At 50.3% G+C, this 11,886-nt stretch overlaps 2 long non-coding RNA genes across 2 annotated transcripts in view; one reads left to right on the top strand and one right to left on the bottom strand.

Annotated features, from left to right (window-relative positions):
• The window catches only part of LOC109287483, a 27,614-nt gene that overhangs the window by 13,784 nt on the left and 1,944 nt on the right, over positions 1 to 11,886 (top strand). The window lies entirely within an intron of this gene.
• The window catches only part of LOC109287482, a 22,701-nt gene continuing 17,317 nt past the window's right edge, over positions 6,503 to 11,886 (bottom strand). Inside the window, exon 3 of the long non-coding RNA XR_002094876.1 lies at positions 6,503 to 6,514. This is a non-coding gene — a long non-coding RNA (uncharacterized LOC109287482). The remainder of the gene's footprint in view (positions 6,515 to 11,886) is intronic.

Raw genomic sequence — 11,886 nt, forward strand, 5'->3', positions numbered from 1 at the left:
CCCCCCCCCCCCCCCCCCCCCCCCCCGCCCAACTCATCAACATTCAGATTTTGTTGCAGAAGTCTGGTTTCTGTCTTGATTTTTTTCAGGCATCTCCCTAATCAGATTAAGAAGGTTTGCTTGTATTTCAACTAATAACTGGTCTGACAGTACATCCTGTGTGGCAAAAATAGTCATGAAAATTATTTGTACAATGCTGAGTAGGATCTAAAAGAGTTAGGAACAGGATCTCTTGTTTATCAACCTTTTTAATAAAGGACTCTTTTTATTAAATGGCTTTTAACTAATGGTGGACCATGTTATGACAGAATGTGCTGCTGGAGAATACCAATAATAATGCAGAGCAAAAGGAGTGAAAGAGCCAGATGCAAACTACATTATTTTCTCCTTGTTCTACCAACCACTAATCTGTAAACAGCATTCTAGAAAAAGTTTACACAAAAGTCACTACTGCAGATTCAAGTTAACGCTCAGTTCCCCAGCATCCCAGGATGCTTTGCACCCCCCTGCCCCGTCTTTGTAGGGTGCGTGGGCTAGCCTTGGCCCAAGCTGTCTGCTCCAGCACAGCAAGGAGGTATGGTCTAGAGCACCCACCCCACCAACTTCTGGCCAGGGCCACTGCAGGTATTTGGCTGCATTTCCAGAATCAAATGTGAATGTCTGTTCATTGCTTATCAGTTCAATCTACACAACTTAAACTAACCTGCAAAGACTGAATTGATTCAGCCTCAGGTTTAGCCCAAAGGCTGAACGAGGTGTGTACTTAGCCCAAAAGGCTTCTTTCTTTCCCTTGACTACCCATTTGCTAACCCAGAGCTGTCCAATTTATGGGTGGTCAGGAGCCACATGTACCATGGGATGCAGACCCGGGGGCTGCCCACTCCAGGGGCTGCCCCACAAAGTGTCTCTCTCTCTCACTGTCCAGGCAGCACCCCAGCTCTCCTTCCTGGCCACATATCATATCAGTAGGCCGCATGTAGGACACAGCACAGGCATCCTTGCTCTTCTTCTCTGAGCACACAGCACAAGCAGCTCAGCACCCTCCCCTGCTGTGTGCACAGCAGCCTGGCCCCTCCCCACTGTGCTGCCCTGCCTCTAGGAGCAGCGGCAGGAACCAGAATCTGGACAAGGGATGGGGAGCCCAGAGATCCCACAAGAGCAACAGCTGGACAGGATCCTGTGAACCAGCTGTCTCTTGGAAAGTCCTGTGCTAACCCATAATGCCCTATAAGGCTGCACCCAGCTGAATGCAGACGTGCAGTATGTGGCACCACAGACCCATCTGCAGTGCCACACACACTGCACATGCAGGCACTCTCTGCACTGCTACCTTGCAGTGGGGGGAGGGGGGTTGTCAAAAAAACCCACACTGAAAAAAAGCAGGGTGGCACACATGGTGCCAGCTTTCCTGCTGCAGCTGCAGCTCTGGGGCCAGCACAGAGCATGTGTGGCATTGACGTTCCCTGGAGACAAGCAGCAGCAGCACAAGGTTTGCCACTGATACTTTTCCCCAGGAAACAAACATCCATGCTCATCCAGATGCACCGTATTAGCCTGTTAAACTCAGTTACTCCCATTGGTCACCGAGGTTACACTGGGTTGGATGTGCTAACTAACTACAGCCAAAAACATATAAACCAAATACAAAGCAAAGAAGAAGAAAACTGCAGTAGTTACGCCATCACCCACTGTGAAGTGCCTTTTAGCATCATTGGTAGATTTCATTCACGTGATCTTGCAGAAAGCCAGATAGAAAAGTAGTATTGATTTTTCTCTGTTTCCCCAACAGAGTTTGTGAATGAAAGCTACTCATAGCATTATAAAAACCTGCCAGCATTGCTACACTTGTAGTTAGCAACTGTGTTTAGTGTAGGAGTGGGTGTAGCTAAGAATTTGTTCATACAAATACATGAAACTTTAAATCTCCCAATGCCTTCCATGTCTCCTCTTCTTTCCCACGCTTACTCATTTATACTCTGCTCTTTTCTCTTCTCTTTTTTTTTTTCTTCTTTATTCAGCCATGTGGCTGTTGATATCCAATGTACTATACATCAAAAGAATGAATGCCAGGTTTGGCATAAAAAAATGCATATCTGCAATAGATCCTTTATACCATATGGATCTTTCATCTGGCAGCAACTTTGATCTGATATTGAGTGGTGACTGCCATTTTTGCTTACCTTTTAATTTGTTAGTGTAAAAATGTGCAGTGTTGGCAGAAACAATTCCACCTCTGCCTTTCTCATAAATTCAGCATTTTGTTTCCTTATATTTATTTGCACAGGTGACTGAATGCAAACAGTTTCAGTTCTGCTTAGATGCTTACCAGCTCCTACTTATTTCTTAGCAGAGCTGCTTGAAAATTTTTTGGATGTTGAATACTAACATTTTTGCCAAGATTTTCAGCAGTAATCATAAGGTATATTCGCTAAAACTATTTAATAAAGATGTGGTTGTGCTGTTTGCCCAGCTCTTTCTCACCTGAAGGCCAAATTCTGTTACCACAATCAGCTTTCTGCAGACATGATCAAGTTTGTTGGTAAGGGGTAGAGCATCCAGAAAAGTTAAACATTAGGGCTAAGTACAGACATTTTATGAGGTTGTCAGGTTCAAAATGGCAGCCCAATTTAAATTTAGCTCATCTCCATGCTGACTACATTTACAGCTTGTACTCAGTGAGCAGCAATCAGTCTAAACCTGTAAGTGTACAGAAGTTCCATATGCATAAACCAGTCTAAAAATTGCAGAACCAGGCATAAGATAAAAGTGGATCTATGTAGTATCAGACTTAATCCAATTTAGGTCAAACCAGTGCATGGTACTTCTTTCCCCTGCCTCTGTGCAGCCCCAGGGCTGGGAAAACCCAGCTATGGGCTCCAGCCCCAGAGCTGCTCTTTCACCCTTCCCTCCCCCCACATTGAGCTATTTTTTTGTCCTCCCTGCCCCCCAACCAGCTAGCCCCCTCAGCCCCCACAAGTCACTGTGGGTGCAGCTGCTTTTATCAACATTTGCCACTTCTGGAACTCAGTAAGTCCTATCAGGGAGAGGGGCAGGAGGGATGGGGTTGTAGGTTTGCTAGGTGGGACCTCACCCCATGCCACCTGTGGGTCATGCCTACCTGCCCCACCCCTCATGGGTCGTGGGCCTCCCCCAGCCCACCTGCAGGTCATGCCTGCCCCCCTCACCCGAATTGTGGGTCATAACTGCCCCCCTGCCCCTCATAGGCCACACCTACTTGCCCTACCCCTTGTGGGTTGCATCTGCCCCCATAGCCTACCTGCAGGTTGTGCCTGCCTCGCATTCCCCAGTAGACCACTGATCCCCCTCCAGCCTGCTAGACCCCCAACACCCCAGCTAGCCTCTCCATTCTGACTTACGTGCCATCAGGCAGCCTTTTTGAATTGATTTAACCTCCCGCTAACATCCCCAAATGTCTGTACTTAGTCTTGAGAGATGAAAATCACCTATTCATGGGTAGTTTGAAAAAAGATGATGAAAGAAAAACATAGAACTTCCTATATTATAAAAAAAACTGAAATATTTCCAAATTAAATGTTTTTCAATGTTCTGGTTGTCTTTGAGAGTAACTTAGTGTCTGTCAGTTACAGAAAGACTTCCAACTATTTTTACACTAGTTTCATAGCAGCAGAAGTGCAACCTGGGGAAAGCCTGCAGCGTTAAGAAAATTTTTTGAAAGTTAGGACATTTTAGATGTAGAGCTAGGTGACACACCCATTCTCAAAATCTATAATTATTGAGGGAGGCTCCACCCGAGTGAGTTTCTGCCAGGGTCACCTGCTGGTTGTAGGAAGCAGGCACACCACAGAAACCTAGCATAACAGATTGACAGGCTTTCACTGGGGAAAAGGACTGTATATCTAAACAAAACAAAGGGTTGATTGTTAGTGGGCATGTCTACATGAGATGCTGACTGTGCAGTAGCCTAATAATATGGCACAATACTATGTCAGAGCATGGACAGTGCTAAGGAGGGCTGTCCGAAACAGCACCATTTCATTTTGGCTTCCACTTCAACATTTCAACAGGAGAGTGTTTTGTTTTGAGTTTTGTTTAATTTTGAAAGCACTGTTCCATTTCATCAAAACTGTTTTGCTGTTTTGATGCTGTTTCAATATTTCACTCATAGGCTATAATGGGGAAGCATGAAACTGTCTATAACTTTGCAATTTCTTGCCTGATTTGGATGACACTTTCAGGGATGGTAGCCCCTTCTGAGGCCATTAAGCCCATCAAGCTTCAAGGAGATAGGTACAGGGGTTTCTGGGAAGCTGCACCTCAAAATCTTGAAAGCAAAACTTGTGTCACGTGTGTGTGTTTAAGGCACAGCAGGGTGAAAGCTGCTGCCATGATGGCACCTCCTGAAGCCACGAAGCCTGCCAGCTTCCAAGGAGATGGGTCCAGGGGTTTTGGGGAAATTGCACCTCAAGCTACTGACAAGCAAAACTTGTGACATGGGTGACAGTGTGCACGTGTTAAGGTCTGCCCTCACTGGTGCTGGTGCCTCTACAGAACATGGTCGTATGCCCCAATGAGGTCATCTCCTCCCCTACAGCCTCAGGCCAGTCCACCACTTTAAATGACAACAGGTAATAATAACTTAGTGAGCACTAGTACAGTAGCACCAGCAGCATCTCAGGCAGCCAAATTGTCACAGAGCCTTTCTTTCCTCTCCTGCAGGAGCTTCTTCACCAGCAGCTGCCAAAGAACTCTCCCTGCAACCCCCAGCTCTGGGGCTTTTCACAGACTAGCCTATTAACTGCACTTCATCAACCTCCTAGATACACCTAGGAGTGCACACCAAAAATTTATTGGAAAGAACACCCAACTACCTGTCTCCAACCTCTCAGGCCTGATCCTCAAAGGGAATTTACAAACCACTTTTCACAGATGAGCCTATGATCTGCACTTTATCAACCTCCTAGGTATAGAAACTCATGGACTCAATATAGACATTGGAATTCTGACACAGTACAACCTGCCGGACATCTGACTCCCCAGGTACCTCTGCACTTTTACCTGCACTGCTACATGCCCCCCCATCCCCAGGCTGTCCCTCACCCCCTGAAACCACCATTTCCAATTTCACTAACTGTCTTTCTTACCTGCATTGCATGCCAGCCTATGGCTTCTTTACTATTCCTTCCTTCCAGGAACAGCACACACATGCACACCAACTACAAGTACTTCCTCAACCTGACAAAGGGTTTTTTTAACTCAAAAGCTGACATGCCAGGCAGCTAAGATGAGCTCACTGGGAGCCTCACAACTCCACTGAAGAAAGCAAGCCTCAGGTCTGTCAAAGATGTGATGGATCTAGGCTTTCCCCAGCCAAGACTGTGTGCGTGTGTCTGGTACCTGGATGTTATGGTGCCTCCTACCCACATTTCACTATGGGGATCCTCGGTCCTGGCATTTCCTGGAGCTGCCACACTACCAGTAGTTCCACCAGGCCTCCCTGACCCTGGAAAAGTGCAGTTTTAGTAGTTATGCCCAGGACCTGGGGCCTCCTGCTTCCCCATAGCCCCGGCCCATACCTCCAAGTTCAGCCTGGCACAGAAACTCAGCAGGGACATGTTCTTTCCCTGCTGGCTGCTGATGCAGTGAGTGCCCCCTACAGGTCAGAGACCGGGCCATTAAATTGCTTTTTAAAAATGTAAAAAAGGAAATAGGTGCAGATGGAGTGAGGAGGATGGCATTCACTCTGTCTGCACCTGGAGCTTGGTGGATCCCCAGCAGTGGGAGGTCCACCCTCAGGAACACCAGCTGCTCCACCAAACCAGGATCCAAGAAGGTGTGGTGGGGTGTCATTACATCACCAGCAATGCTGAACACCTTCTCACTTGGAACACTGGTTGGTGGACAGGACCAGTGTTTGCAGGCCACCGTGACCAGATCCCACCACATCTGACTACAGCTTGCCCAGTAGGCCAAGGGCTCACACAGCAGCGGCTGCATGTCCTCAGTGAGATAAGCAGCCACCAAGGCCTGAGTACTACCTGCCTGATGGTGGGGTATGTTGCCTCTGGATCCCACCATGGAAGCCATGCCCTGGGCCCACATTGGCAGCAACTGTGGTGGAGGAGGAGATTGGCTGGTGGAGGCATGCTAGCATGAGACGGAGGATCTCCCTCTTCAATGTCCCCCCAGTTCCACCGTTTTGCTTCCTTGACCCTTCACCAGCACCTCTGTCCACTGATTCGGGCTTTGGATTCTGCATATGCTGCTCTTCACCATAGGGTCACCCATGGCGGCCAGCACATGGGCTGTTATGGACTGCAATGGATCAAGCCATTTCCTGATGCCCTCCTTCAGCCACCTCACCAGTGCCTGCACTGGTGACAGTGGCTTGCCACAGCCAGGTACATTGATTCCCCTGGAAGTTCTCAATTTGACTCTGAAGTTCTATCACTATGGGGGTCATCTGGCTAAGGAGGGCATTGCCAGCACTGAGGGTCTCAGTGGCCTCGAGGAAGGGCTTGAGGACCACTAAGATCTGGGAGATGGTATCCCACTCAGCTCTGTTAAGGGGGCTGCTGATCCCAATCTCCCCAAGCAAGGCCATCTCATGGATGGCCTTCTGTTGCTCCACCAGCCCCTCAAGCATTGGGTATGTGAAGTTCCACCAAGTCTCCACATCCTGCATGATTTTGCACTGTGGGATGTTCAGCTCTGCTCGTTTTTTTCTTAGCATCTTGCTCCCCTTGATGCTCCGGTGGAAGTAGCCAGCCAGCTTCCTCCATTTGGAAATAAGCTTGCTGGTGGTGATGGTATTGTCACTGCCAGACCTGTCACCCTCCAAGGTGTCCCTGGTACTTAGGTGGAACTCGTGTGCCACACAGCGGATGTCAACAAAGTTGGCATCATGGACCGCCTTGACCATATTGGCCCCATTGTCGGTGAACATAAACCCACAGGTAACCTCGCCCTGCCCAACAAGCCAGCCCTGCACTAAGCAGTTCGTGGCCCCGATGATCTCTGTTTCTGTGTGGGATTCATCCATCACCTTAGCTTGAAGGAGAACCCACCGACGGCCTGACTGGTCACATCTGTGCCCCATGAGGGAGAGGTAGACGTGATCTCCACCCTGGCTGCTCCAGATGTCTGAGATGAAGTGTAAGGCCACCTGTGGAAATGCCTCGTGCAGCTCCTCCCTCAAGTACTCCCTGCATACCTCATACAGGGAAGGCACCACCGTCCTGCTGAAGGTGGTGTGTGTAGGCACTTGGTAAGATAGGGCCACAAGGCGCCTGAACCCTGGCTGCTCCACTAAGGAGAAGGGCTGGCCATCAACAGCAAGCATCTCCCCAAGGCTCTGGATGATCTCACTTGCCCTTACAATATGCCCTGCTTTCTGTCCAGCTTTCCTCCACTGTTCCAGGGTGGCCTGCCTCTGCTTTGGAGGGATGGGGGTTTTGGAGTGAGAGGGAGACTTCCCTTTGGGCACACTCCCACTGGTGCCAGGCTGCAGAGCAAGGGGGTGGTGCCTGTGGAGATGCATCAGCATCCCTATGGTACTCATGTGTTTTGTTCCCTTTCCTCAGCTGGTTCTGGCTTGGCAGTGCAGACAGATAGCATCTGTGGGATCATCTGCCAGCTCAAAATGATCCTAGACTACATTACCCACTCACTTCTGGGGTGTGGGTGCATGTGTGGATACTGCACTTTCTCCCTCCTCAGCAGGCAGAGGCACAGCAACAGGAGGAGCAGACTCAGCTGAGCTGCTTGCCTCCACAATCTTCACCTCGGCCTCCTCTGAAGTACCTTCTGGGGAAGGAGACTTGGGTCTAAGGGAAACTTGAGGGGTGTGGAGGACAAACTCAGCTGATTCCCTCTCCTTCCCCAGAATTTCCCTTCCTATGGCACTCGAATCCAGATCCAGCTCCAGCTCTTCCTCTGGCACTGGAAGGCTCAGCATGGGAAGTGAAATGGGGGTGGAGGAGACTGTCATGCTGGTGCCTGCTGCTTGTTGTCATGGTGGTGGTGGGAGTTGTGGCTGGTGCTCTTGGAGGGGATGCAAACTCGGGCACAGGGAATGGCACTGGCACTGCTTCCCTCTCCTTGCTGCTTCTGGAAGCCTCATCCTTACTAGTTGTAGGAAAGAAGCTGTCTCAGTTTGCGGGGGGGGGGGGGGGGAGACTTACACCTTTCCCTCTACCTTGTCTTCCACCCCTTCCTGAAAGCTTGCCAGCTGCCTTTCCACCACTCGTCATGGTGTGTTTCATAGTGTCGTGTTTTTATAAAAATATATAAATGTACCTGCATTCCTACATAAATTCTATAATGTAATATGCCACAAGATATAAATGTATGGAAATACAATATAAATGTATCTCCCTTCCTATATAAATTCTATATTATAATACGCTGCTAGATATAAACTTATAGAAATAAAAATATATGTATCTGCCTTCCTATATAAATTCTATAGTGTAATATCCAATATAATTATTAAATTGAAAAGAATAAATCAGTGAATATAATAATAAAATAAAAATGACTAGAAAAAAAGCAAAAGGTATTGTGGAATCCCACTTGCTCGGATAACAAGTAGGAAATCAAATCAGTAATAGTAGTAGCCTTTGTTGTCTTAACACTCCTGAGCTGCTGAAGAGAGTTCAGTAACTGTCAGACCCCAAGGCAGAAAGCAGGCCAGTTCAAACAGTGCTGTCTTTTAGGCTGTTTTTCCATCCCTCCCCCAGAGCACTGGGATTAGAAGGGACCTCAGGGAAGGATCACAGCAACTGGCCCGCTACACATGTCAGTATCAGAACGGTCCTCCTCCCCTCTTCCCCCTCCCTCTCCTTACTTTCTGTTTCCCTGCAGGCAAGCCCAGTTTGAGCTTGAAACTATGAAACGTTTTGAAACTTTCAAAATGTTTCGACTGCCCTCATTTTGTTTCGAGTCTGTTTCAAAGCTCTTTGTTTCATTTCAGTGTTGCTGTTTTGAGGTCAAAATGAGTTGAAACAGTGTCAAAATGAAACAGCTGGCGAAATTTCACACCGCCCTACAGCTAATAAGCTACTGCATGGTATTATTAGGCTACTGTGCAGTAACGTCACTGAGCCTAGGGACAGAAGTTACACATAAACCAGTTTAAGTGATCAGAAACCAGTTTAAACCTGTAACAGACCAGAAATTCAAAGCACATAAACTGTTTTCAAAATGAGCCAAACTCGTTGAAGATGAACCTAGTTGAATGTAGTTCAGACTTAACTGATTTAGGTCCAACCAGTTAATAGAACTTCTGTCCTAGACTCCTTCCTGATTTAAGTTAATTCACAGTTCCCCAGAATACAAGGATACTGTGAAGTCCTGGGCTGGGCTGGGCTGGGCTGGGCTGTCTGCTCCAGTGGAGCAGGGTTGACCCCACCCCTCTTCTTTCTAGCTGAAGCACTATCACTGCTCCAGCTGGCTGAGAAGGTGGTGGGAGGTGGTAAACCCTGCTCCAGAGTGGCTCCCCTCACTGCTTGAGCAGCAGCTGCAGGGGCCATGGCCAGATACTGGTAGCCTGAGAAGGGGAGGAGTTAATCCCCCCTCCCTCCCATCTCCCACTGGCATGGGACACCAGCCCGGGTCTACTTGGCTTTCCCCTTGGCTTGCCACTCAAGCAGTGAGACCAGCAGCATGGCCATACCCTGGCCCAGTGCCTGAGGTGAAGGAGGTGAGGGAGTGGTGAATCACAGAGAAGAGGGGATGACAGGGACCTCCAGAGGTTCTCTAGTGTCTAGTTCAGCCCCTGCCTGAGCCCTGGCCAGACCTCCCAGACAAGGTTTGCTTGTAGTCCCCACAACTGAGAACACTTGCCAAGGGGGCTCTACTGCTGGGAAAAAAGCCACCAAGGGCTTCCTGTTCCCAGTTTTCCTCCCTTGCCCCACAGTGGGGCCCAGCACTGCACCCCTCCAGCCCTGAGCCCCAGGACAGTGCCACACATTCCCCCCCACCCCCGCAGCCCCATGGCAGGAGAAGAGAAAGAGGAGGGGGAGAGCTCTGCCTGCCACAGTGGTTCCTCCATGATAGCCCAGTCCAGCCTGGATGTGGGGAGCTGGGAACAAACCAGGCACACAGCTCCCATGGCCCCAGCCTGAGCCACAGCCAGCGGTAAGAGCCTGGCCCCCAAGGCTCAGCCTGGCCTGGCCTCTCCATGCCTGCCCTCAGCAGTTTAGCCCTGCAGCCCCAGCCCCAGGTAAGGCAGGGTGAGTGGATGGTGAGGCCAGGCTGGGCCTTGCTATAGGAGCAGGGCCCTTCCCAGCTGGCTGTGGTGGAAGGGAACCAGGAACAGTTTGGGCGCATAGCCCCTGAGGTCACAACCTAAGCGGCAGCTGGCTGGGAAGGGCCCTGCCCCCACAGCCTAGCCCAGCCAAGCCCAACCCCACCATCCACCCACCCACCACACCCTGGGCTGGGGCTGCAGAGCTAAGCTGGGTGGCCCACAGGTGCTGCTGAGGGTGGGTGCAGAGGGGGTGGGCTGGGCTGGGCTGGGCCATGGGGTTAGCCATGACTGCTGCATGACCCCAGAAGCTGGGGGGGGGTGGTATGGCAAGTTCCTGCAGGTGGCGGCAGCACTGTTGGTGGCAGGAGCATGGTGTCGGTAAGTGGAGAGCTGCCGCAGGCAGCTGCAGCACTGTCTGCAGCAAGGGGGGAGGAAGGGGTGGTGAGTGCTAACTGGTGGTTGGGGACCACCCGCAGATGCCACTAGCAGCGTTGGCATCAGCCAGCAGCAATCGCAGACCGCCCACAGATGCCACAAGTGGTATCAGCAGTGGGGGGGCAGGGCTTGTGAGCGGTGACCACCCGCAGGCACTGCCACCAGTATCAGCGGTGCCTTTTCACAGAGGGTGCACCGCCATGCTCCACGTACACCCCCTACACATCGTCAATGGGAGAAGGGCCCTTCCCAGCCAGCTGTGGCTCAGGCTGGGGCCACAGGAGCTGTGCACCCTGATTGCTCTTAGCTTCTCACATCTAGGCTGGGCCAGGTATGCCTGGAGGAGGGGAGCAGCCCTTGCCTGCCTTTTGTGAGGGGCAGAGAGGGAGGGAGCATGGCCAGATCTTGGCCTGCAGCTGGCACCAAAGGATTGAGCAATGAGAGCAGGAGCCCAAGTCCCAGGCCTGAGGGGAGGGAGGAGAGAGTCACAGAGAAGTGGGGCTGACAGGGACCTCCAGATATCCTCTAGGTTAGTGTCTAGTCCAGCCCCTGCCTGAGCCCTGACCAGACCCTCCCATACAAGATTTGCTCACAGTGCCCACAACTGAGAACGCCCACCAATCACACTCAGGCCTTCTGGGGCCTAGCCATGTCCCCGCCCTCAGCTCAGCTTCCTTCCAGCCACTGTGGAAGGGAAGGGAGGGCTTGCTTTAGCCTGAGCCACTGCAAGCATATGGCTGCATTTCTGGAATCAAAAGTGAATGTCTATTCACTTGCTTGCTGGTTCAATCTACTCAGGTTAGATTATCCTGCAAAGATTAAATCAGTTCAGGCTTGGGCTTTTTGAATGCCTGTACTTAGCCTTAAAAGATGTTCACCAGCATTACTGCACAGTAACTCTGGTTACTGTACATGTTCTTGTCAATGAAAATTATTAGATTTGTGTGCTGCCAATACAGGAGAGTCGATCCTGACATGTGCAGACAGCCTAGGCTGCATGCCCTCTGCTTGACCCCTGGGCCTGTCAGTCATCCGTGACCTACTTTTCAGCTTCGCACATGCTCAGTTGCCCACAAAACCTGACCAGGCGCATGCTCAGTCTTTCTGCAGCATGACATAATCTGACTAGAAATTTCTTTGCAGGATAGGATCTGATTGGTCACTAAAATTCGTATAAAGACCTGTGAGCCCCCACCAAGGTGTGGGTTGTGTGGGCGTCG

This window comes from Gavialis gangeticus, unplaced genomic scaffold (genome assembly GCF_001723915.1).
Source record: "Gavialis gangeticus isolate Ggan-Ray unplaced genomic scaffold, GavGan_comp1, whole genome shotgun sequence".
NCBI lineage: Eukaryota > Metazoa > Chordata > Crocodylia > Gavialidae > Gavialis > Gavialis gangeticus.